Genomic DNA, 26,004 nt, shown 5'->3' on the forward strand with positions numbered 1-26,004 from the left:
CACTGAGGCCCAGGGAAGTGAAGTTAATGTTGGTATTTGTTAAGCGCTTACTATGTGCCGAGCACTGTTCTAAGCGCTGGGGTAGACATAGGGGAATTAGGGTGTCCCACGTGGGGCTCACAGTCTTAATCCCCATTTTACAGATGAGGGAACTGAGGCACAGAGAAGTGAAGTGACTTGCCCACAGTCACACAGCTGACAAGTGGCAGAGTCGGGATTTGAACTCATGACCTCTGACTCCCAAGCCCGGGCTCTTTCCACTGAGCCACGCTGCTGCTCTGGAATTCATTCATTCATTCACTCAGTCGTATTTATTGCGCGCTTACTGTGTGCAGAGCGCTCAGCATGTACAATTGGGCAACAGATAGAGACAATCGCTGCCCAATGATGAGCTCACAGGCTAAACGGGAGAGACAGCTTCTAGCCCTTTTCCTGCTTAGGCTGCTTTTCTGTGGAATTTGTTTGGCGCTTACTACATGCCAGGCCCTGTAGAGAAGCAGTGTGGCCTAGTGGCCAGAACCCGGGCTTGGGAGCCAGAGGACATGGGTTCTAATTCCACCTCTGCCACTTGTCTGCTGGGTGACCTTAGGCAAGTCACTTAACCTCTCTGGGCCTCCGTTCCCTCATCTGTAAAATGGGGATGAAAACTGTGAGCCCCACATGGGGCAACCTGATGACCTTGTATCTACCCCAGCGCTTAGAACAGTGCTGGGCACATAGTAAGCGCTTAACGAGTACTTACTATCTATTATTATCATTATTATTAGTACTACTAAGCGTTGGGGGAGATTGAAGCTCATCAAGTTGGACACAGTCCCTCGTCCCACCTAGGGCTCACGGTCTCAACCTCCATTTGACAGATGAGGCCCAGAGAAGTGAAGTGACTTATCCAAGGTCACACAGCAGACTAGAGGTGGAGTCCGAATTAGAACCCAGGTCTTCCTGACTCATTCATTCATATTTACTGAGTGCTTATTGTTGCAAAGCTCTGTACTAAGCACTTGGGAGAGTACAGAATAATAACAGGTCCATTCCCTGCTCACAGTGAGCTCAAAGTCAAGAGCCCAGGTCCCTGCTCTACCCACTAGGCCATGTTCCCCCTCTCTTTTCCTCCCAACTTGGCCACCCTTGCAGTGGAGTGAAGCAATTAATCAATTGTACTTACTGAGTGCTTACTGTATGCAGAGCACCGTACTGAGCACTTGGGAGAGTGATCTCCATCGATGGTATTTACTGAGTGCTTACTAAGTAAGCATAATAATAATTATCTTCAAGCTCTTGATACAGTGTTCTGCAAGCATTTAGTACGGTGTCTGGCACATAGTAAGAGCTTAACAAATACAAAAAAGTGCTTTTTTTTAATGGTACGTTAAGCGCTTACAATGTGCCAGGCACTTTCCTAAGCACTGCTTGACACATAGTAAGTACCTAACAAATATCAAAGTATTAATAATAATAATAATGATAATGGTTATTATAATAATGATGGTATTAAGCACTTACTATGTGTCAAGCACTGTTCTAAGTGCTGGGGGAGATACATGATAATAACACAAACAAATAATAATAAACTATAGTATTTGAATAGTGTCAAGTTCAATACCTTTGGTGTTAGTAATAATAGTTATTAAATGCCTGTGTGCAGAGAACTGTACTAAGTCCTGGGAAAAGAGTACATGGATGAGATGTAGACGCAATCCCTCCCCCTCTTCCCCACAAGGCTCCCTTAGAGTAAAGGAGAGGAGCACACTAACAAGGAAAGATGCAAGCAAACCTATAAAAGACAAAGCAGCTTGGCCTAGTGGATAGAGAATGGGCCTGGGGGTAAGAAAAACCTGGGGAAAAAGGGAAGCTGGTTGGCCTAGTGGAAAAAGCACAGACCTGGGAGTCAGAGGACCTGAATTCTAATCTCAGTCCCGCCACTTGCCTGCTGTGACACCTTGGGCTAGTCACAACTTCTCTGGGCCTCCATTACCTCAACTGTCAAATGGGGATTAAGACCGTGAGCCCCAGGTGGGACAGGGACTGGATCCAAACTAATTAGCTTGAATCTACCCCAGCGCTTAGTACGGCACCTGGTACATTGTAAACACTTAACAAATACCCCCCTCCAAAAAAAAATGTCAGCGCAATAGGACATCACGGCTGGAGGAGGAGGGTTTCATCAGACTCCTCACTACTATCTGGTTCCTCCAGTTCTAGGCGTGCTCCTTCCCAGTGGAAGCTTGACCTTCGTTGCAGTAGTTTATGGGGATGGCAGTTGGCAGCACAGGGCTGGAGTCTGGGTTCACCCAAAACCCAGAACGTAAGAGACCTAAGCAACATCAGCACATCAAGTTTCAACCAACTCTGCCCATGGGCAAAGTGACAGATTTTATGGAGCTCAAAGCAGAGTATCAGCAGGGCTGCCAAGTAGGAAGGAAAACACAGGGGAAAAGAAGAAAGAGAGAGGCTTACCCACCCAAGAGCATGTATCTTGAAGAGCAGCGTGGCTTAATGGATAGAGCATGGGCTTGGGAGTTGGAAGTCATGTGTTCTAATTCTGGTGCCGCCACTTGGCAGCTGTGTGACTTTGGGCAAGTCACTTAACTTCTCTGTGTCTCAGTTACCTTGTCTGTAAAATGGGGATAAAGACTGTAAGCCCCACGTGGGACAACCTGATTGATGTATCTCCCTCAGTGCTTAGAACAGTGCTTGGCACATAGTAAGCACTTAACAAATACCACTATTATTATTATCATCTATTCCAGTGAATACAGGAATGTCTTGATACATTGCTTGGCACCAAGTAAGCACTTAATACACTTAATACCACAATTGTTTTTCTTATTGTTACATTAGATTTAAAGTCTTCTTCATGCAGCCGCCCAAAGTTGGTGTTTGCTAAGCTGGACCCTGTGGATTTAGATCTAGGAAGCCTGAGGTGGAGAGCTGAATATGTCCCAGGTCCAAATAAACTCAGAATGGCCTTGGTGTCAATCAGTGCAATTGGATAATGACATTTAGCCAATTAATAGCATGGACGTGGCCTGCAAGTCAAATTTTTGCTTTTGTTTTTTTTAATGATAGGTAGGGTTAAACATTCTTCAAAACAAATGAACACCCTATCAAAACCCCACATATTTTGGGGGGTGCAAAATTGAATTCCAATTGCATTGTACTTCCCCAAGTGCTTAGCACAGGGCTCTGCACATAGTAAGTGCTCAATAAATACCACTGATTGACTGAAATCCAGGAAAAGGAAAGTTCTGATTCTCACACAAGTGCATAAACTCAGGAGCATTCATTCAATCGTATTTATTGAGCGCTCACTGTGTGCAAAGCATTGTACTAAGCACTTGGAAAGTACGATTCGTTAACTATCTAATTAGCTCAGGTATTATTCACAATATGAGTGAGTTGCTCTAAATACTGTATTAAGAGGTTAACTTTTCCTTTGCTTGGCTGGTGTTTAAATTTGTGGTTTTAATGTAGCATATGGGCCTTTTATACATCATCAAAGAATTAAGCTACAGACATTTCCACAGTCTTGGCAACCACACATTAATGCCAAATGGTATGAATAATATATTATTTATTTACCAATAATAACTACAAAAAGAGTTATTAAAGCCATATCTCCTGGAGTGCAGAAGGACTTGGGAGCAGATTTCGGTCTCACCCTGGCATGTTTTATCAGCCGAAATAAACTGTAAGTTTCTCAGAAATAGGAAAAACATTTGTTTGGGCCAATTTATGTTTATTGTGTGCAGTCCCACGTACCCACGAACACGAAGTAATACTATCACTTTTCAGCAGCTGCTGAAATGCTCCATTAGTTGGAAGATGTGAAATTGGAGGAGTTTATTAAAGAGGTAACTCACGTTTGCACATGCTGTAAAAATCAGGTGACCTTGATCGTAATTGGTCAGACATGATGAGAAATGACATGCATATGAGATGTGGGATGACACTATTATTGCGAAATCCTTCATTTGTGCATTTCCAGCGTAGTGGGCTCCGATGGCTGCGGTGGTCCCTGTGGCTTTCACTGTGACTGCAGTGGTCACTGTGGTAGTCACCGTGGCTATGACTATGGCTGCACAGCTGTCGCTGTGGCAGTGGTGGTCAACTGTGGCTGTCACTGGTTAGGGTTAACAGTGACTGGATAAAGCCCAGGCCTGGGAGTCAGGAGGATCTGGGCTCTAATTCCTGCTCTACCACTTGTCTGCTGTGTGACCTGGGGCAAGTCACCTCACTTCTCTGTGCCTCAGTTCCCTCACCTGTAAAATGGGGATTAATTCTGTGAGCCCCACATGGGACAGGGACCGTGTCCAACCTGACTAGCTTGTATCTACCCCAGTGCTTAGAACACTGTTTGACACATAGTAAGCAACTAACAAATACCATTAAAAAAAATATGGGTCTAGACATCTGAGTTAAGAATTTTTAAGATCCACTTTTCTCCTCTAGACTGTAAGCTTGCTGTGGGCAGGGAATATGTCTATTTGTTGTTATATTGTACTTTCCCAAGCACTTAGTACAGTGATCTGCACACACTAAATGCTCAATAAATACAATTGAATGAATTCTCCAAGCGTGCTGACCTGCCTATCTCATGCCCTGATCGCTGCTGGGTGTTTAGAAGTGGAGTCTCCTGCCTCCTCCCTTTGGGTTGTTAGTTCTGGGACCCAAGTTGTTAGTGTCTCACCTCTGCTCCAGCAGCACCCCGTTTTTCCCTAAATCTATACAGTCTGGGGTAGTATCCTTCATTTGATACTGCAACGGTTGGGTTTTTTCCAGTTTCGAAGTTTCACCTAATGGATTTTTAAAGAAGCCAAGAAAAATCTACTGTCTGATCTGATCAGCACCAGGGTGAATACAAGCAAATCGGGGTGGATCCAGTCCCCTGTCCCACATGTGGCTCCAAATCTTAATCCCCATTTTACAGATGAGGTAGCTGAGGCACAGAAGAAGTGAAGCGACTCGCCCAAGGTCACGCAGCAGGCGAGTGGTGGAGCTGGGATTAGAATCCAGGTCCTTCTGACTCCCGGTCCCTCGATCTATCCATCAGGCCGCGCTGCCTCTAATGTGAGCCGCTTATCCCTGGTCCAGAGAACCCCTGAGGGATTAGGGTTTGCCTAAAATAACAGAACCCACAATGGCTGGACGGGGAACAGTACACAGTAAGTGCTTAATAAATACAATTACTCCCAGAACTAACACAACCATAGGTCCCTTTTGTACCAAGGCGGTTTTTGCTTAATGTGTGTCAGGGGACCCCTGGAGAGCCACTGTGACTCACATAGGGGTCAGAAGATAATGGCCGGGGAAAGAAACTAGAAGAATATCCAGCAGGGAACAAAAAGAGGCTGGTGGACTTTGAGAGCAGGGAAAGAGTGAAAAGAGCAGTATCTTTGACAGAAACATTGTCAGCCCTTGTTGCACCAGGGGGTAACTCCAAACTGGACCTCCACTTTATCCAAAGCTAGACCAATCAAACTCCGCTCCCCATTCTGTCAATGAATCGATAGTATTTATTGAGTGCTTACTGTGTGCACAGCACTGGACTAAGAGGTTGGCAGAGTACGATATAACAGAGTGGGCTATCCCCTCTTATGAGCAAGGAATCCCACTCACCCACAATAATTTGTTTTAATGGTATTTCTAAGACCTTACTATGTACCAGGCACTGTATTAAGCACTGGGGAAGAGACAAGATAATCAGGTTGGATTCAGTCTGTGTCCAAGCAAGGGAAGCTGTGTGCCAGGCACTATCGCACATGAACTGTGTCTAACCTGACCAACTTGTATCTACCCCAGGGCTTAGTACAGTGCCTGGCACCTAGTAATCACTTAACAAATACCTCACACACAAAAAGAAGTCCCACATGGGTTATCTCAGTCTTAATCCACATTTTACAGATGAGGTCTCTGAGGCAAAGAGAAGTTAAGTGACTTGCCTGAGGTCACACAGTAGAAAAGTGGCAGAGCAGGGATTAGAACCCAAGTCACCCTGACCCCCAGGCCCAAGTTTTGTTTTTTTTTTCCACTAAGCCACGCTCCTTTCTGTACTAAGCTTAATAACAGTATAATATAATGAGTATAACAATTTTGCTACGTGCCAAGCACTGTAATGAGCACCAGGGTAGAGACAAGATAATCAGATTGGGCATAGTCCCTGTACTGCCCAAGGCTCACAATCTATAAAGGAGAGAGAACACTTATCTTATCCCCATTTTGCAGATGAGGAAATTGAGGCACAAGGAATGCAAATAACTTACCAGGGGTCACAGAGCAGGCAAGTGAGGTGTCAGGATTTGAACCCAATTCTCCAAACCAAGTCGGCCCTGTTTTAATATTGTCGCTGAGCTTTAAGACATTTTGAAGGTAAAGAATAACAGCTATGAAGTGTAAGGTAAACAAAATATAAAAAATGAAATGAGGCCTGCAAAACTGAGGGGGTTCTTGGCAGAAAAAAAAATTAGAGCCATGACTCCAAATCATACTGCCCCTTTTGAAACATTGATATTAGCATGGCGTAGTGGATAGAGCATGGGCCTGGGAGTCATGGGTTCTAATCCCGGCTCCACCACTTGCCTGCTGTGTGACCTTGGGTGAGTCACTTTGCTTCTCTGGGCCTCAGTTCCCTCATCTGTAAAATGGGAATTGAGTCTGTGAGCCCCACATGGGACCAACTTGATTTGCCTGAATCCACCCTAGCACTTAGTACAATGCCTGGCACATAGTAAGTGCTTAAAAATACCATCATTATTATTATTATAACTGTGTTCTTGGATAGGGATGTGAAAATCTCACCAAATATCTGCAGAAATTAATGGGTCCTTCATATTTCTTCACACACACACACACACACACACACAAAGTTTTGTTAGGATAAAATTTCTTGAATATAATCTTCAATCAGTCAGTTCTGGTATGGCTCTTCTTTAATGGGACAGCTTTTGTTTGGAATTTTAGAGCAGGAAATCCTGGCAAATAAAAGATCAACTCATACCATCTGGGCTCCTTCGGAACAGACGGGCATGAGGAGTGGTATGCCAGGGAGTGAGAGCTTAAATATTAGGGGAGGGGGACAGGAAGAGGGGCAGGTTCCTACCAGCATGCTCGGCGTCATGCAAAGCTGTGGCAGTCGAGCCCAAAAAGGCCTGCAATGACCTGTAATTCATTTTACAGGGAAAGGTAAATATAACATTAAAAATGAAATAAGCCAGCAAAATGGGGCCACTTATTCAAGGGGATTTTAGGTAGGGAAAAAAAGGCTACGAACCCAACTTCAAATCATATGGCACCTTTTCAAGCTCCTTGTGGGCAGAGAGCTGGTCTACCAACTCTAATAATAACAATAACAATTATGGCATTTGTTAGGCTTTTACAACATGCCAGGCATTGTACTTAGCATTGGGGTGGATACAATTAAATCGGGGTTGGACACAGTCCCTGTCCCATGTGGGGCTCACAGTTTCAATACCCATTTTACAAATGAGGGGACTGAGGCACGGAGAAGTGAAGTGACTTTCATTCATTCATTCACTCAATCACATTTATTGAGCACTTATTGAGTACAGAGCATTTACCCAAGGTCACACAGCAGACAAGTGGCTGAGCCGAAATTAGAACCCGGGCCCTTTGATTCCCAGGCCCATGCTTTTGAACCATGAGGCCACGTGGCTTCTCCACTTCAGCTGAAAAATCTAGCTCATTCTCTCCAGTCATGGCCTGCTTGACAGTTAAGTTTTCTTGGTATGAAATGGACCAGGAACTTCACTGGGAAAAACAGACATTTTCTTTGTTGTTTTTCAGTTTGCTTCACTCAGTAGGGCTATCTTCAACCCTGGAAACATGGTTTAGTGAATAGAGCACGGGCTTGGGAGTAAGAAGGTCATGGGTTCTAATCCCGGTTCTGCCACTTGTCTGCGGTGTGACCTTGAGCAAGTCACTTCACTTCTCTGGGCCTCAGTTACCTCATCTGTAAAATGGTGAATAAGACTGAGTCCCATTTGGGACAGAGACTGTGTCCAATCTGATCTGTGGGTATCGACCCCAGCGCTTAGTACAGTGCCTGGCACAAAATAAGCACTTAACAAAAACCGTAATTATAATAATTACTACTGTTCACTGACATACTGTGTGCAGATCTCTAAATGAGGCACTCAGGACAGTAAAAGAAAAGTAGAGAGAACACAACACCAGGTGCTGCAAACATTAGGCATGACAATGCAAGACTATAAGCTGCCTGAGGGCAGGGATCCTGTGTACCAACTCTACTGTGGTATATGCTCCCAAGTGCTCAGTAGTCAGTCAATTTATTGAGTGCTTACCGTGTGCACAGCACTGTACTAAACCTGTGGGGGAGTACAGTGCTGTACATATGATAAGCCCTCAAACACCACTGATTGACTTTTGCGTGCTCAATGTGGCTGTCCCCCCTCCCCAACTGGCCTTCGCAATCACACATTCACTCACAGGTGAACTTTACCACCAGTGGGTTCTGCTTTGGAATACGAAGGACAGCTATGAACAGAAAAAGAAAAGATAAAGTTCTTGTCCTCAAGGGGCTTACGGTCTCATGGGGTAGACATGCAGGCATAAATTTTATCACTTCGCCAGGAGCTGGAGAAAAAAGATATATCTTCAACTGGTAATAGCATGAGTAGGGGAAAATGAATGTAGTAAATGTGCAATAAATGGAGTTCATAAATTGACAGATATCTAAGTACTGAAGGTCGTTGTTGGGATGACAAGAAAGACTCCTGAAGAACACAGGATTTCAGGGCTTAGAAACAGGAAAGGGCTGTGGTCTGGTGGATTTGAAGAGGGAAGGAGTTCCTTGCAGGGGAAACTTTACATAATTAGAAACTTGTGGGACGTATTCAAAGTGAATATTAAAAGTGGAACCTAAGTAGCATTTAAAATACCCTACTCTGGTAGACGGGAAGCATCGTGGCCTAGTGGATAAAGCACCGGCCTGGGAACCAGAGATCCTGGGTTCTAATCCTGGCTCCACCACTTGCAAGCTATGTGACTTTGGGCAGGTTATTTAACTTCTTTGTGCCTCACTTTCCTCAAATGCAAAATGGGGATTCTCTCTCACCTATTCTCTCTCCTACTGACACTGTGAGCGCCATATGGGACAGGGATGGTATTCACCCTGATTATACCTCTACTCAAGCGCTTAGAAAAGTGCTTGACACATAAGCAGCGCTTAACAAATACGATTTACAAAAAAATTAGGTTTAATTTGGGGTCAGATCGCTCAGAATTTTCTGCTCCCCTTTTAGGCGTGGCGGTAAAGAGAAGCAGGGTGGCCTAGTAAAAACAGCACTGCCCTGGGAGTCAGAGGCACTTGCCTGCTGTGTGATCCTGGGTAAGTCCCTTCACTTCTCTGTGTCTCAATTTTCTCATCTGCAAAAAGGGGATAAGATCCCTGTTCTGCTTTTCCCTTAAACCACAAGCCTCACATGGGATAGAGTCTTTGTCTGATCGCTTAGTCTTGTCTCACCCTCAATAGACCGTAAGCTCCTTATGGCGAGGGATTATGTCTACCAACTCCTATCAACTGTCTACCACTATTCTCTAGAAGCAGCAAGCTGTAGAGAAGCAGCGTGGCTTAGTGGAAAGAGCAAGGGCTTGGGAGTCACAGGTCGTGAGTTCTAATCCTGGCTCTGCCACTTGTCAGCTGTGTGACGTTGGGCAAGTCACTTAACTTCTCTGTGCCTCAGTTATTTCATCTGTTGTACTGTTGTACTCTCTCAATTGCTTAGTACAGTGCTCTGCACAAAGTAAGCACTCAATAAATATGAATGAATGGATGAATAGGGTGCTCGCGTTATTATCATTATTATTTATAGTAAACGTTGGTTTAGGATTTTGTTTGACAGTGAATACAAATACTTGTCTCTCAACACAGCTTTTGCTGGCCACACCCCATGGATCATGTATTTTCCAAGAATCTCATCCCAGTAGGATGAAAAAAAAAAGGAGTACAAAGAAATGCCTGCCAAGAGGAATTCATGGGAATTTTCTTTCAGCTTGGGGTGCAATGCCTTGCAGAGATATTTATAGATGTGGAATATGTTCCCACACACAGAGGAAAAAAAAATAACCTTTAAGGACTCCCCAGCAACTTGCCAAACGACCCATGTGAAAATAGGCCAGGCAGTAGTTGTAATAGGGCCTGAACTTCCACACTGCCTGCCTTGGAAAGTCTTAAGTTGCAAATTCAGCAGGGTAGAAAATTTGCATTTATGTCCTTGGCCCACACCTTGAATCTCTAACAAGTATCTTAAGCAATTTTCCAAGCTCAACAGGGCCATAATTCTTACATACTTAAAATATTACAATATATCGTCTCCCTTAAGGGTGGACCATTTTCTAGTCTTGCTGTTTTCAAATTGGAGTCTCTTCAAAGTGATTGAAAAACACTTTACAAATATTTGGTAACATGAAGGTCTATATAAAATGCTAAGTAATAGCAACAATCAAGCCCTATTAACCTTTTCAGGCAGTAAATCGGAATTTTCCACTCTCGGCGACTAATTAAAAGCATCTTGGTCACAGAAGCGTGCAGTACTTTTCACATTTAAAATCAATCAGTAGTATTTATTGAGCATTTACTCTGTGCAGAGCATTGCGCTAAGCACTTGGGAGAGCACGAGGCCTTATTTCATCATTAGTGTTTCAAAGTTGCCTCTGATTTGTTCAAGGAACAGAATCAGACACTTAAATAATCCTCATGAGTAGGTGCCCAGCACTAAGAACGGTTGTAGGAAACCCAAAATACTAATGACAGGTGTTACAAACATAAGGGGATCCCTCTTACTTAGACTATGAGCCCCACGTGGGACCGGATTATCTTGTATTCTAGCCCACTGCTTAATACAGTGCTTGGCACATAGTAAGTGGTTAACAAATAATACAATTATTAAGGAATTCTCACCTTTAGAGTATTAGCTCCTCCTAGGTAGGGAATGTGTTATTTCTTTATTCTGGTCTTCCCAACGATATAGAATCAGGCACCACCCCAAATGGGACTCTCAGTGAATTCTACTTCTATTAGTAAGAGTAGTAATAGTATTTATTAAGTAGTTTCCATGAAGAGCACTAAGCTAAGCACTACAAAAGAGTATTCAAGTGGGAATTAGACATGGACCATGCCATTCGAAAGGCTCAAAATCTACTATTCCCACAACTAGTAGGGAGTTCCCAGGTTCTCATTCTTTGGGGTTTTGGGGTGGAGTTTTTTTTTTGTTTTAATGGTATTTGTTAAGCGCTTTCTATGTGCCAGACACTGTACTAAGCTCTGTGGTAGATACCAACTAATCGGGCTGAACATAGTCCAAGCACTGTTCTAAACACAGGGGTATATACAAGCTGATCAGCCCCTGTCCCTGTCCCACATAGGGCTCACAGTCTTAATCCCTATTTTACAGTTGAGGTAACTGAGGCCCAAAAGAGTAAAGTGACTTGCTCAAAGTCACTCAGCAGACAAGTCATGGAGCTGGAATTAGAACCCAGGCCCGTGCTCTTTCCTCTAGGCCACACTACTTCTCATCTTATTCATCATCACATTCCTCATGAACTACCAGAATTTGGGGGCCAAAGCTTCTACTGACTTTTCTTTGGGCATGAGCAGAGAACACCTCACTGGATTTTCCAGCAGCTACCGTTCACTGACTTCATATTTAAATCCCACTAAACCACACCTGTCACTTTCATCACTTATGGCCTGTCAGCAGCCCCACAGAATTCTCACTCGCCATGTCAGAAACCCTGGTTCAAATCCCAACCCAAATGGTTAATTTGTAGATACCGTTTGTTTGGGTTTTGGGGTTTTTTTCTTCCTATTTTTCATTTCTCTCTCTCCTATTTTTCTTTCTACAGAAAACTGCTCTCCAAGCTTGGGAAGGTCCTGTCGCAGATCAATCACTCAATCAATGGTGTTTATTGAGTGCTAACTGTCCTCTACACTGTAAGCTCAGTGTGGGCAGCGAATATATCTACCAACTCTGTTATATTGTGCTCTTCCAAGTGCTTAGCATGGTGCTCTACACACAGCAAACGCTTCATAAATATGATTGATTGTGTGCAGAGTGCTGTACTGAGCAATTGGGAAAACAGAATATAACAGATATGCTAGACACATTCCCTGCCCACAGTGAGCTTGCCCAAACCTTCTAAAAGAGAAATGGATTGAATCCCCGCTAATACAGCTCTGCCTTCCCTGTACCTCTCCTGGGCGGGTGGGGAGGGAATCTCCTTGTGAATGGAGGTAGGCAGGGTTCCAATAAAAGACAATAATGAAGGGAGATGTGAGCCAAGTCAAGCAATGGGGCACAGAGAAGCCGGCTGCTAAGGGAGTTGCTTTGGCTGGAAATTTAATTCTCATTGGCTGGGAATCATACCGAGGTCTCCATCAAGTAAGCTGTGTGAGGGATAAAACACATTTCAGTTCCACTGGAATGAATGATATTTGGGCCTGAGGGCCAAGGAAGATAAAAGAGGCCCAGACCTGGGATTCAGGAGGCCTGGGTTCCAATACTGGCTGCAGCACTTGTCTACTGGGTCACCTTGGGAAAGTCACCTGACTTCTCTGCTTCAGTTTCCTCATCTGTAAAATGAAAATTCAATCCCTGTTCTCCCTCCCCTTCAGACTGCAAACCCCATGTGGGACAGAGACTGTGTCTGACCTGATTATCTTGTATGTACTTCAGGGTTTAGTACAGTGCTAGGCTCACAATAAACACTTAAAGAGCACAGTTGTATCATTTTAAGTTTCTAGGAATAGTAGCAACAGTAAAGATGTAACGACGGGAGTGTTTTCCCCTCCTCAATGATTGAGGAGTTCATACCGTACTAACAGTCTCTATGTGAGTTTGGGCAAGTGTTCAGTTTTCTTATGCCTAAATTAGAGAAAATCCATATCTCAGAATGAGATTTAATTATACAACTGAATTATTCATTATCTTTATTTTGCAACCTGGAGCCCGATGGCAGTAAAAAGGGCAAGGCATTTTTGGCAAACGATCATATCACCTGCCTAAAATTATAACCCGAAAATTTCAAAACTTCCGATTTGGGAGATTCTAATAATAATTCATGAACACATAAACTTCACCCAGGAGGCAGAGGAAATTGGCTAGAAGCAGCAGCCCACGAATCAACAAAAAGTAGACCGATGAGGACTTTAATCCAAAGGAAAAACAGTATGAACTGAACCTAACCAAAGCAGGAGGAAGAAAACAGGAAACTGGCAAACTTACTTATCCTTGATTAGCTATTAATGGACACTGAACACTCTTCTACTTCCATCTTGTGGTCAAAAATAGAGCTGCAGCGTGTCTGGTGCTTTACCTCTCTCCTTGACTTTCTGGAGACTTTTCCCTGGCAGTTCTTAATTAATAATGACATCAATTAAGCGCTTACTATATGCCAAGCCCTAGATAGGCTAGGAGATAATCATATCGGGCACAGTTCCTGTACCACGTGGGGCTCGTGGTCTAAGACAGAGGAAGAACTGGTATTCTGCTCCCATTTTACAGATGAGAAAACTGACATCCAGGGATGCTGACCTTTCCAGTTAGTGGCGGAGCCAGATCAAAAATCCAGATTTCCCAATTCCCAATCCCCGGATCTTCCCATTAGACTCCACTATCTCCAATTTTTGATACAGATTCATCTGACTGAATCAGTCCAAAGTAACTTAACCTTCTTAGTTTTTTCTCCTTTCAAGTCTCCCAGGGGAGGCAGACACAAAAGCAGATTACAGGTAGGGGGAAGCAAGAGAGTTTTAAGAAATGTATGTACGTGCTACACTGTGCGTGGGGGTAATGAGTATTCCAATGCTTAGGTGACTCAGACATGATGGAATGATAGTGGTGGGAAACTGCATGGGGAGATGAGGGTTTAATCTCATACCTCCTGGAGGAGATATGACTTTGGTAGGGCTTTGAAGACTGGGGAGATGGGTGGTCTGTCTGATTCAGAGGTCTAGGCGTGAGGAAGGATGTGAGCAAAAAGAGGATGGTGAGAGAGATGGGAGTGAGGCATGGTGAGTACATTGGTGTTAGAGGAGCAAAGTATGTGAGCTGTATTTTTATGGTATATGTCAAGCACTTACCATGTGCCAGGCACTGTACTAAGCACTGGGGTAGACACAAGCTAATCAGGTTGGACACAGTCAACATCCCACAAGGGACTCCTAGTCTTAATCCCAATAAAAATAATAATAATAATTGTGGTATTTGTTAAGCACTTACTATGCCAGGCACCGTTCTAAGTGCTGGGGTGGATACAAGCAAATCAGGTAGGACACCGTCTCTGTCCCACATGGGGCTCACTGTCTTAATCCCCATTTTCCAGATGAGGTAAGTGAGGCCCAGAGAAGTGAAGTGATTGTCACAAGGTCACACAGCAGGAAAGGGGCAGAATCAGGATTAGAACTCAGGTCAAATGAACGTCAAACCAATAATTAAACTCTTGAGCACCAAAGAGTCATTTCCTTAAACCTGCAAATGTTCTTCCATTCTGTTAACAAACTGGTTCGTGATGCTTTAGGTAAATTTGATTTTTGCATTGAAGATCTCAGAGGTATATTTTCAAGAGCCTCATTTCCCAAGAACTGTGGGGGTGGTTTTTTTTTTTGGTTTTTGGTTTTTTAATTACTCCAGCATTTGATATTGGTATATCAATATCAAAGCAGATATTTCTTTCCTTTCTTGAAATTGCTGAACTGGTGTGTCCAAAGCTTCACTGCCTGTTTATATCTGGATGGAATTTAGCTAACCTATTAAGAACTAAACCCCCATCATTAGCAACTCCATGACATGTCTGTCTTTATAAATCAACAGTTCTCTTCTTTCTCACCTATTCTTTGCTCAAGAGTACATACTGGTGCTTTTTAGTTTCTGGATCCTTTGCTATCACAACTGAATGCAAAGTGATTATACCCAATGCCTCAAAAAGTGAATTTTCTGAATGCAGGACATCAAAAGAAATGCCATTATTTGGTCAGACTAATGGTCCATCAATCCAGTGTTCTATCTCTGAGGGTGAAAGCACACGTTTGGAAAAACTGTGCATTGCCTGCCTTCATTGATATGTATCCACTTTTGTTTCTCGTAGTTGATGATCCAGCCATATTATTTTAATGTCATGTCCTTTCTCGCTATCTTGTCATGTTTTCTTACTTGAGCCACTTCAAACTCATCTTGGTTAATCCTCTGCCAGGTGACCTCGTAACCTCAGGAGCATTTACTTGGGGCATTTCCGGGCCATATTTTAATAACTTTGTTTAAAAACAGTTCATCTACTTTCAGTAGTTTTTTTTTTTTAAGTCTAATTCCTCATTTCAATCACTATTTTGGCCTCTAATGAAGGAGTCTGTTAGAGTTCCAAATCTACAGCTTTGAATTAAATTATTTAACTTCTAGACAATAAATTCCTCCTCTAGACTGTAAGCTACTTGTGGGCAGGGAATATATCTACCAATGTATCTTGGGAGAGTACAGTTGAACAGTTGAACTGTACTCTCCCAAGCTCTAAATACAGTGCTCTGCATAAGGTAAGTGCTCAATAAATACCACTGATGGATTGATTTAACCCTTTTAGAGTTTTCAGGAGTTTCATTTTCTGTCAGAGTTCTACCCTAAACTGAAATCTCTTAGCCACCTTTCTGTCTTTTTAAAGAGTAATCCTGAAATGTCATATTACCCTTTTCTGACTCAAATAGATTCACACTAGTAAACTCAAAGACAGCTTCCTCTAGATGAACTGTTAGAGCAGAAGCCAATTTATTCTCCTTCTAAATTTCAGGATATTGCAACTTTCTACAAATCTTCTTTTGGAATTTTTTTCATTACTCTGGAACAAGTCAAACTCAAGAATAAAAGGTTTCCAGTTAAGAGAAGCACTCCCCGTCAGTTTTAAATTATTAAGAACCTTTAGATGATCGATGTCTAATCAATCAACAGTGTTCATTAAGTACTTTGGGCAGAGCACTGTATTAACAGTTAGAAGAGCACAAAGGAGGTGATAAGCATAATCCTTTGCTCTCAAGGAGCTTACAAGCTAGTGGTGGAGACAGGCACTAAAATAAATTACAGATAGGATAAGCAACAGAGTATAAGTTCATATGGATATGTTCACAAACACAGGTGATACAGAGGGCAAGGAGAGAGTATGAGAGATGGAGATAAAAGATTAGACAGGAAAGGCTTCCTGGAGAGATGAGATTTTTAGTAGGGAGTTGAAGATGGGGAGAGTGAGTGGTGGCCCTCTGGATATAGGAAAAAGGGGTCCAAGCAGAAGAAAGGGCATGAGCAAGGGGTTGACAGTGAGAGAGACGAGATCAAGATACAGTAAGCAGGTTGATGTTAGAAGAACGAAGTGTGTGGGCTGGGGTGTAGTTGGAGAAGAACCGGAGAGAAGGAGGGTGAGAACTCATTGTCTTAGAGCCGATGGTGAGGCACTTCTGTTTGAAGTGGAGGTGGATAGACAATCATTGGATTTAAACTGGGATCTGAATTCACTCATTATTTCTAGTACCACACTGTAATACGTTTCTGAAAACTAAACCGGGGCATGCAAATTTGATTTAGCAGAGTACCTGGTTCATTTATAAGTTTTAAACTCTTTACAAGGCAACTTCTCCTGCTCTTGCCCATTCTCAGGTCTCTCCTCCAGCCCTTTCCTCTTTGCCACTGGAACTTTCCTAACTCTTAAAGGTTGCTGCCCTATCCTGGCAGATAGAAGCTCTTTGACATGTTTGTTTCCAGCTCTAGCTTGAGTCTCACTTTTCTGGTTTGGCCCTTGTCATGATTTGATTTGGCTCAAGTCTCTAAAGTTAGGGAAGTTTCTAGAGCCCTTAAGAAAAGGATCTACTCCCCTTTCTATTATTCTCATCCGTTGCCTGTCTACATTTTCAGTGGCTGATTCATTTTCAGTGCTGAGCTGAACTGTGATATTCTTCTTGGAAATCCTGCCTCCACACGGTCACAAGAAAATGCGGTCTACCCTGCACAGCCCTGTGGTATTTGGTAAGCGCTTACTATACGCCAGGCACAGCGTGGCTCAGTGGAAAGAGCCTGGGCTTTGGAGTCAGAGGTCATGAGTTCGAATCCCAGCTCTGCCACTTGTCAGCTGTGTGACTGTGGGCAAGTCACTTAACTTCTCTGGGCCTCAGTTACCTCATCTGTAAAATGGGGATTAAGAGTGTGAGCCCCACGTGGGACATCCTGATTCCCCTGTGTCTACCCCAGCGCTTAGAACAGTGCTCGGCACATAGTAAGCGCTTAACAAATACCAACATTATTATTATTATTATTACTAAGCACAGGGTAGATACGAGATAATCAGGTTGGACATAGAGCCTCTTTCTAGTGCCCACATCTGGCTCTTCACTGCTACTGGAGTTGGGCTCGAGATGCACTACTGCTCCTCTGACCCATGTTCCCACTAGACTGTAAGCTCGTTATGGGCATTCAGTCAGTCAACTGTAATTTTTGAGGGCTTAAACTATGTGCAGAGCACTGTACTAAACACTTCCCCGTGTGGGACAGAGACTGTGTCCAACCCTATTTGCTTGTATTCACTCCAGCGCTTAGTAATCTGGAGCATAGTAATCACTTGACAAATTTCGTCATTATTATTATTATTACAATACAACAATATAACAGACACATTCCCTGCACAACGAGCTTACATTCTAGAGGGAACATGTCCACTAATTCTGGTGTATTGTACTCTTCCAAGCGCTTAGTACAGTGCTCTCCACATAGGCAGTGCTCAATAAATATTCATTCATTCATTCATTCAATAGTATTTATTGAGCGCTTACTATGTGCAGAGCACTGTACTAAGCGCTTGGGATGAACAAGTCGGCAACAGATAGAGACAGTCCCTGCCGTTTGACGGGCTTACAGTCTAATCGGGGGAGACGGACAGACAAGAACAATGGCACTAAACAGCATCAAGAGGAAGAACATCTCGTAAAAACAATGGCAACTAAACAGAATCAAGGCGATGTACAATTCATTAACAAAATAAATAGGGTAACGAAAATATATACAGTTGAGCGGACGAGTACAGTGCTGTGGGGATGGGAAGGGAGAGGTGGAGGAGCAGAGGGAAAAGGGGAAAATGAGGCTTTAGCTGCGGAGAGGTAAAGGGGGGATGGCAGAGGGAGTAGAGGGGGAGAGGAGCTCAGTCTGGGAACGCCTCTTGGAGGAGGTGATTTTTAAGTAAGGTTTTGAAGAGGGAAAGAGAATCAGTTTGGCGGAGGTGAGGAGGGAGGGCGTTCCAGGACCGTGGGAGGATGTGACCCGGGGTCGACGGCGGGATAGGCGAGACCGAGGGACGGTGAGGAGGTGGGCGGCAGAGGAGCGGAGCGCGCGGGGTGGGCGGTAGAAAGAGAGAAGGGAGGAGAGGTAGGAAGGGGCAAGGTGATGGAGATCCTCGAAGCCTAGAGTGAGGAGTTTTTGTTCGGAGCGGAGGTCGATAGGCAACCACTGGAGTTGTTTAAGAAGGGGAGTGACATGCCCAGATCGTTTCTGCAGGAAGATGAGCCGGGCAGCGGAGTGAAGAATAGACCGGAGCGGGGCGAGAGAGGAGGAAGGGAGGTCAGAGAGAAGGCTGACACAGTAGTCTAGCCGGGATATAACGAGAGCCCGTAATAGTGAGGTAGCCGTTTGGGTGGAGAGGAAAGGGCGGATCTTGGCGATATTGTAGAGGTGAAACCGGCAGGTCTTGGTAACGGATAGGATGTGTGGGGTGAACGAGAGGGACGAGTCAAGGATGACACCGAGATTGCGGGCCTGCGGGACGGGAAGGATGGTCGTGCCATCCACGGTGATGGAGAAGTCTGGGAGCGGACCGGGTTTGGGAGGGAAGATGAGGAGCTCAGTCTTGCTCATGTTGAGTTTTAGGTGGCGGGCCAACATCCAGGTGGAGACGTCCCGGAGGCAGGAGGAGATGCGAGCCTGAAGGGAGGGGGAGAGGACAGGGGCGGAGATGTAGATCTGCGTGTCATCTGCGTAGAGATGGTAGTCAAAGCCGTGAGAGCGGATGAGTTCACCGAGGGAGTGAGTGTAAATGGAGAACAGAAGAGGGCCAAGAACTGACCCTTGAGGAACTCCAACAGTTAAAGGATGGGAGGGGGAGGAGGCTCCAGCGTAGGAGACCGAGAATGATCGGCCAGAGAGGTAAGAGGAGAACCAGGAGAGGACAGAGTCCGTGAAGCCAAATACCACTGATAGATGGACTGATTGATTTCCAAGGGCTGGGCCTCACTAGGCACAGTAAGATTTGTTTAGCAATTTTTTCCTTTCTTTGTTAAAGAAACAAGCAGGGAAACAAACTTCAAAATTCTGCAACATTTGGAAGCCTCCCAGCCCTCCCTGGACCCGAGAAACAATGAGCTTTTCTGCTCCTTGGAGAGAGAATCCGGATATTCTCAGTCCCTTCCCAGGGCTTCAAGAGGGCTACCATTTTAATGGGATTGAATGGTATTTTCCTGCTGATGGATTTTCTTGAACTTGACCCTGAAAAGGCTCCTGGGATGGCTGAAGCAGGTTCGGATGGCCTTCAACGATAATAATAATAATAACAGTATTATTACTATGTACCAGGCACTGTTCTAAGTGCTGGGGTGGATTGAAGCAAATTGGGTTGGACACAGTCCCTGTCCTACGTGGGGCTCACAGTTTCAATCCCCATTTTACAGATGAGGTAACTGAGCCCCAGAGAAGTGAAGTGAATTGCCCAAAGTCACAAAGCAGACAAGTGGCAGAACTGGGATTAGAACCATGACCTTCCAACTCCCAGGCCCATGTTCTATCCACTACTCCAAGCTGCTTCTCCAAGAGAATGGAGCTGCCGAAAGAGTCTCCGGGTCAGATACGGTAGGCTTCTCCACAAACTCAGCCTCTGAGATGAGGGCAGGGAGAAAACCCTTGCCAAAATGGAAGAGGAATTTCCATGCTGAAGTAGATGGATGGCCTCACGAAAACATTGGACACACTGGCTGGCTCCACTTCCTCGCTTCCAGTTCTCTTTTGGTTCCCTGCCATCTGGCTTCCGCCCACTCTATCCGACAGAAACCACCCTCTCTTAGGTCACCAATGACTTCCTTCTTGCCAAATCCAATGGGCTCCTCTCCATTCTAACCTTCTTCGAACTCTCTGCTGCCTCTGACACTGTGGACCACCCCCTTCTACTGGACACACTATTTTACCTTGGCTTCACTCACTGATCCCTCCTGGTTCTCCTCTTATATCTCTGGACATTCATTTTCAGTTTCTTTCGCTGCCTCCCACCTCCTAACTGTGGGAGTCCCTAAAGGCTCAGCTCTAGGTTCTCTTCTGTTCTCCATCTACACCCACTCCCTTAGAGAACTCATTCATTCTCTTGGCTTCAACTACCTCCTCTACACAGATGATTCCCAAATCCACCTCTCCAACCCTGATCTCTCTCCTTCTCTGCAGTCTTGCATTTCCTCCTACCTTCAAGACATCTCTACTTCAATGTCTCACCAACCCCTCAAACAAACAGGTCCAAAACAAGAACTCCTCCTCACAGACTTTCCCATCACTGGAGACAACACTACCATCCTCCCTACTTCTTTCGTTCAACTAACATATTCAGTCTATCACCAAATCTTGTCGGTTCTACCTTAAAGCTAGGCCCCACTTTTTGGATGAGTGCTGTTACCTCACTGATCAAGAGGAAACAGGAATGATCCTCTAGAGTGTGAGCTGCTTATGGGCAGGGAACGTATCTGCTAATTCTGCTGTAGTGTACTCTCCCAAGCCTCTCAGTACAGTGCTCTGCGCATAACAAGCACTTAATAAATACCACTTATAGATTGATAAGTGCTCTGCCAGCCATAGCTATCTGATTCCAGGTGCTTGGGCAAGGCTGTACTATTCCCACTCAATCCTGGGAACACTAGAGTGATTTTCCCCAAATGGAACTTCTTTCTGCTGTTCTTTAAAGGAAATGTATTAGATTGACTAAAAATGGGTAATCACCACCAGATTCTCATTTTGCATTAGAATCACAACTTGATTTTCTTGCCTTATTTTAGAGAAAAGCACTTAAAAAGCAAATTACATTGGCAGCCTTCATAGATCTCTCTACCTGTTTACATCCACGTTTTAAGTGGCACCTATAACCACGGCATCTAAGCACTTAGCCACATTAGATTAAATTCATTGCCTGAGAGACGGAGAAAACCATCCCCTCCCCCCAACACACACACACACACACACATACATCGCCACCCCCTCTATCATTGATCAAGCTGTACTGAGTTAAAGGGCAATGAGGATTGAGATAGGCCTGCTTAAATCCTCCTAGGCTGAGGCTGGAAGATCTGAGGGGCAAGATCTCTTCCTGAGGATTGGGATGGATAATTCTGACTCTAATTTGGTGTCTAGGTAGGCTACGGAGGCACAAGTTTAAAATGCATTTCTGCATTTCCAATGTGCCACTCCTCAAGGACTTTCCACCTCTTCCTCTCCATCCAAACTGCCACCGACCTGATCCAAGCTCTTGTTATAATCCAGCTCAACTACTGCATCAGCCTTCTCGCTGACCTCCCTGACTTTCCCATCACAATAGGCAGCACCACCATCCTACCTATCTCACAATCCCGTAAACTTGCACTTAGACTGCGAGCCCCAAATTGTGGAATTTGTTAAGAGCTTACTTTGTGCCAGGCACATGTAAAATGGGGATTAAGACTGTGAGCCCCATGTGCAGCAAGGACCGTGTTCGACCTGATGATCTTGTATCTACTCCAGTGCTTATATCAGTGCTTGACATATAGTAAACACTTAACAAATGCCTTAATTATAATTATTTATAATTACAGGGTAGTTTATGAAAAACATTCTGAAATAAATATGAATAAATAAGCATTTCATAAGCCCCGGGTTTCTATGCAACACAAAATTGAAAAGGGCTCTTAACAGTTCAACATAAGCAGTTTTTGGCTGAGCCTTTGTCCTACAAAAGTGCACATTACAGTACTCTGTACACAGTAAGCACTCCATAAATACCAGTGATTGATGAATTGCTTAAAATGATGGAGCCTAGGAAATGCAAGGCACTAGTACTGTCCACCATGAACTCCAGTCTCTATAGGATATGGGGATGAATCATGGCTGAAATTCCTCCCCAAAATAATCCTGAGGTAAAATTGTCTGAAGAACAAAGAACTTCTGAAAAATCATCAGAAAGCAGCACCTATATGACTAGTGGCTTTGAAAAAAACCCAAACAACTGTTTCCTTGATGGAAAACCTAAAAAACTGGGCTGAAAATATTTTTTACCCACTTTTTATAAAGTGGTATTTGTTAAACGCTTTCTATGTGCCAGGCACTGTACTAGAAAAGCAGCATGGCATAGTGGATAGAGCACAGGTCTGGGAGTCAGAAGGTAATGGGTTCTAATCCCAACTCTGCCACTTTGCTGTGTGACCTTGGGCAAGTCACTTCACTTCTTAGGCCTTAGTTACCTCATCTGTAAAATGGAGACTGAGACAGTGAGACCCACGTGGGACAGGGACTGTGTCCAACCCGATTGGCTTGTACCCACCCCAGCGCTTAGAACAGTGTCTGGCATATAGTAAATGCTTAACAAACACCACTATCCTTATTCTTCTTATTAAGTGGTGGGTTGATATAAGTTTAATCAGGTTGGACACAGTCCACGTTCCACATGGGACATACAGTCTTAATCCCCAGTTTACAGATGAACACAGAGAAGTTAAGTGACTTGTCCAGAGTCGTACAGCATACAAGTGGTGGAGGTGGAATTAGAACCCAGATCCTTCTGATTTCCAGACTGGGGCTCTATCCAATAGGCAATGCTTCTTCTCTAGTTTGCTTGTTTTCCAGCAAACTACAAATACGTGGCCTTGTTGAAAGACTGGCAGAAGGTTGAGAGGGTCAAGGTAGTAACGAGGCAAGGAAAGGGTAAGAGGCTTACCTGCAGTCACATGGCAGAATTGGTAGTCAGAGAGGAATAGAGTCCAGGTCTCCCAATATAGCTCCTTCCAGCCCATAATGTCACCATGAGTTTATGATGACTATCTAGTGGAGGAGGAATTAGTAGGGAAGGATGGCACTCAGCATTAGAACTCCAAAATAACCCCTAGAAGGAAGACAAAAAGAAGTCCACAGCTGAAATACTCATCTGTTCTAAAACAGACCGAGAAATCGGAATACTCGTTGTAGCTGTTGAGCACTTAATATGTACCAAAGACTGCATTAAACGCTTGGGTAGATGCAAGGTAATCAGGTCAGACTCAGTCCATGTCCCTCTTGAGGGGAGACAGCTCATTGTGGGTAGGGAACTTGTCTACCAACTCTGTTGTATTAGACTCTCCCAAGCACTTAGTATCCTGCTCTGCGTGCAATAAGAGCTCAATAAATACCACTAATTGATTGACAAGTATTTCAATCCCATCTCACAGATGAGGAAACTCGGGCCCGGAGAAGTTAAGTGGCTGAGCCAGTATTAGAACTCAGGTCCTAATAGAAAAGCAGCATGGCTTTTCTGACTCCTGGGCCCATGCTCTCTCTCCACCAGGCCATCTTGAGGTTGGGAATATTTGTCACCCGCTCCAGTTCCATATAAAGTTCATGTGTCATGTGTGACCTTGGGAAAGTCACTTCACTCTCTGGGCCTCAGTTCCCTCATCTGCAAAATGGGGATTCAATACCCATTCTCCCTCTTACTAAGTCTGTGAGCCCTAAGTAGGACAAGGGATGGTGACCGCTCTGATTTGCTTGTGTCTACCTCAGGACTTAGAAAAAAGTTTTTGACACATAGTAAGCTCTCAACATATAAAATAAACATAATGAGAATGTGAACCCCTAGACTGTAAACTCATTGTGGGCAGCGATTGTGCCTGTCTATTGCTATATTGTACTCTCCCAAGGGCTTAGTACAGTGCTCTGAACACAGTAAATGCTCAATCAATAAGATTGAATGAATGAATCCCCAGGTGCCGAGGAGAAGTCTCCAGGACTTCTCATGCACTCCGTCTCGATCTCCAGACTGAAAAAGGATGAGGCAAAGGAGAGCTGCAGGCAAAAGAATTCAACTCTGTGTGCAGGTTTCAATATTCATGAAGAACTGACTTCACGAAGCTTTCTGCCTCGTTTTACTAATTAATTCATTTCCCGGCATTAACCTGTGTATTTAAAAACAAAGCACGTGTCAGGGAAGAGATTAGGAGATGATTACCTGTTCTAAAATATCACTAATTTCAGCCAAAAACATTTCAAACCTATGTTTATTTCATTAGCTCCCTTTGTTGGTTGCAGGCTGGCGTCAGGATAAAGTGGGTGTGTGCAAATGACGTGAACGCCACACACAGCACTCAGACGAATTTCAAATCCTGGCCAGGTAGAGGAATGTTTAGACAGCACCCTTGGGCTTTTTTTCCCCTTTCTTCTTTCCTCCAAATATGTCTTTTTGTTGTTGTTTTAATGACATTTACTAAGTTCATTCATTCAATAGTATTTATTGAGCGCTTACTATGTGCAGAGCACTGTACTAAGCGCTTGGGATGAACAAGTCGGCAACAGATAGAGACAGTCCCTGCCGTTTGACGGGCTTACAGTCTAATCGGGGGAGACGGACAGACAAGAACAATGGCACTAAACAGCGTCAAGGGGAAGAACATCTCGTAAAAACCGATGGCAACTAAATAGAATCAATGTGATGTACAATTCATTAACAAAATAAATAGGGTAACGAAAATATATACAGTTGAGCGGACGAGTACAGTGCTGTGGGGATGGGAAGGGAGAGGTGGAGGAGCAGAGGGAAAAGGGGAAAATGAGGCTTTAGCTGCGGAGAGGTAAAGGGGGGATGGCAGAGGGAGTAGAGGGGGAAGAGGAGCTCAGTCTGGGAACGCCTCTTGGAGGAGGTGATTTTTAAGTAAGGTTTTGAAGAGGGAAAGAGAATCAGTTTGGCGGAGGTGAGGAGGGAGGGCATTCCAGGACCGCGGGAGGACGTGACCCAGGGGTCGACGGCGGGATAGGTGAGACCGAGGGACGGTGAGGAGGTGGGCGGCGGAGGAGCGGAGCGTGCGGGGTGGGCGGTAGAAAGAGAGAAGGGAGGAGAGGTAGGAAGGGGCAAGGTGATGGAGAGCCTCGAAGCCTAGAGTGAGGAGTTTTTGTTTGGAGCGGAGGTCGATAGGCAACCACTGGAGTTGTTTAAGAAGGGGAGTGACATGCCCAGATCGTTTCTGCGGGAAGATGAGCCAGGCAGCGGAGTGAAGAATAGACCGGAGCGGGGCGAGAGAGGAGGAAGGGAGGTCAGAGAGAAGGCTGACACAGTAGTCTAGCCGGGATATAACGAGAGCCCGTAATAGTAGGGTAGCCGTTTGGGTGGAGAGGAAAGGGCGGATCTTGGCGATATTGTAGAGGTGAAACCGGCAGGTCTTGGTAACGGATAGGATGTGTGGGGTGAACAAGAGGGACGAGTCAAGGATGACACCGAGATTGCGGGCCTGCGGGACGGGAAGGATGGTCGTGCCATCCACGGTGATAGAGAAGTCTGGGAGCGGACTGGGTTCGGGAGGGAAGATGAGGAGCTCAGTCTCGCTCATGTTGAGTTTTAGGTGGCGGGCCGACATCCAGGTGGAGACGTCCCGGAGGCAGGAGGAGATGCGAGCCTGAAGGGAGGGGGAGAGGACAGGGGCGGAAATGTAGATCTGCGCTTACTATGTGTCAAGCACTGTACTAAGCTCTGGGGTAATGCCAGCTAATCAGGTCAAACACAGTCCCTGTCCTACATGGGGTTTGCAGTCTAAATAGGAGGGAGATTAGGTATCCATCCCCATTTTTCAGATGAGGAAATTGAGGCACAGAGAAGTGACTTGCCTAAGGTCACATAGTAGATTGGCAGAGTGGGGATTAGAACCCAGGTCCTCTGACTCTTAGTCGCACCAGTTATCCTTGAGAGGCTTCCTTCTCCAGTTCCTCCCTC

Source organism: Ornithorhynchus anatinus, chromosome 18 (assembly GCF_004115215.2).
Source record: "Ornithorhynchus anatinus isolate Pmale09 chromosome 18, mOrnAna1.pri.v4, whole genome shotgun sequence".
NCBI lineage: Eukaryota > Metazoa > Chordata > Mammalia > Monotremata > Ornithorhynchidae > Ornithorhynchus > Ornithorhynchus anatinus.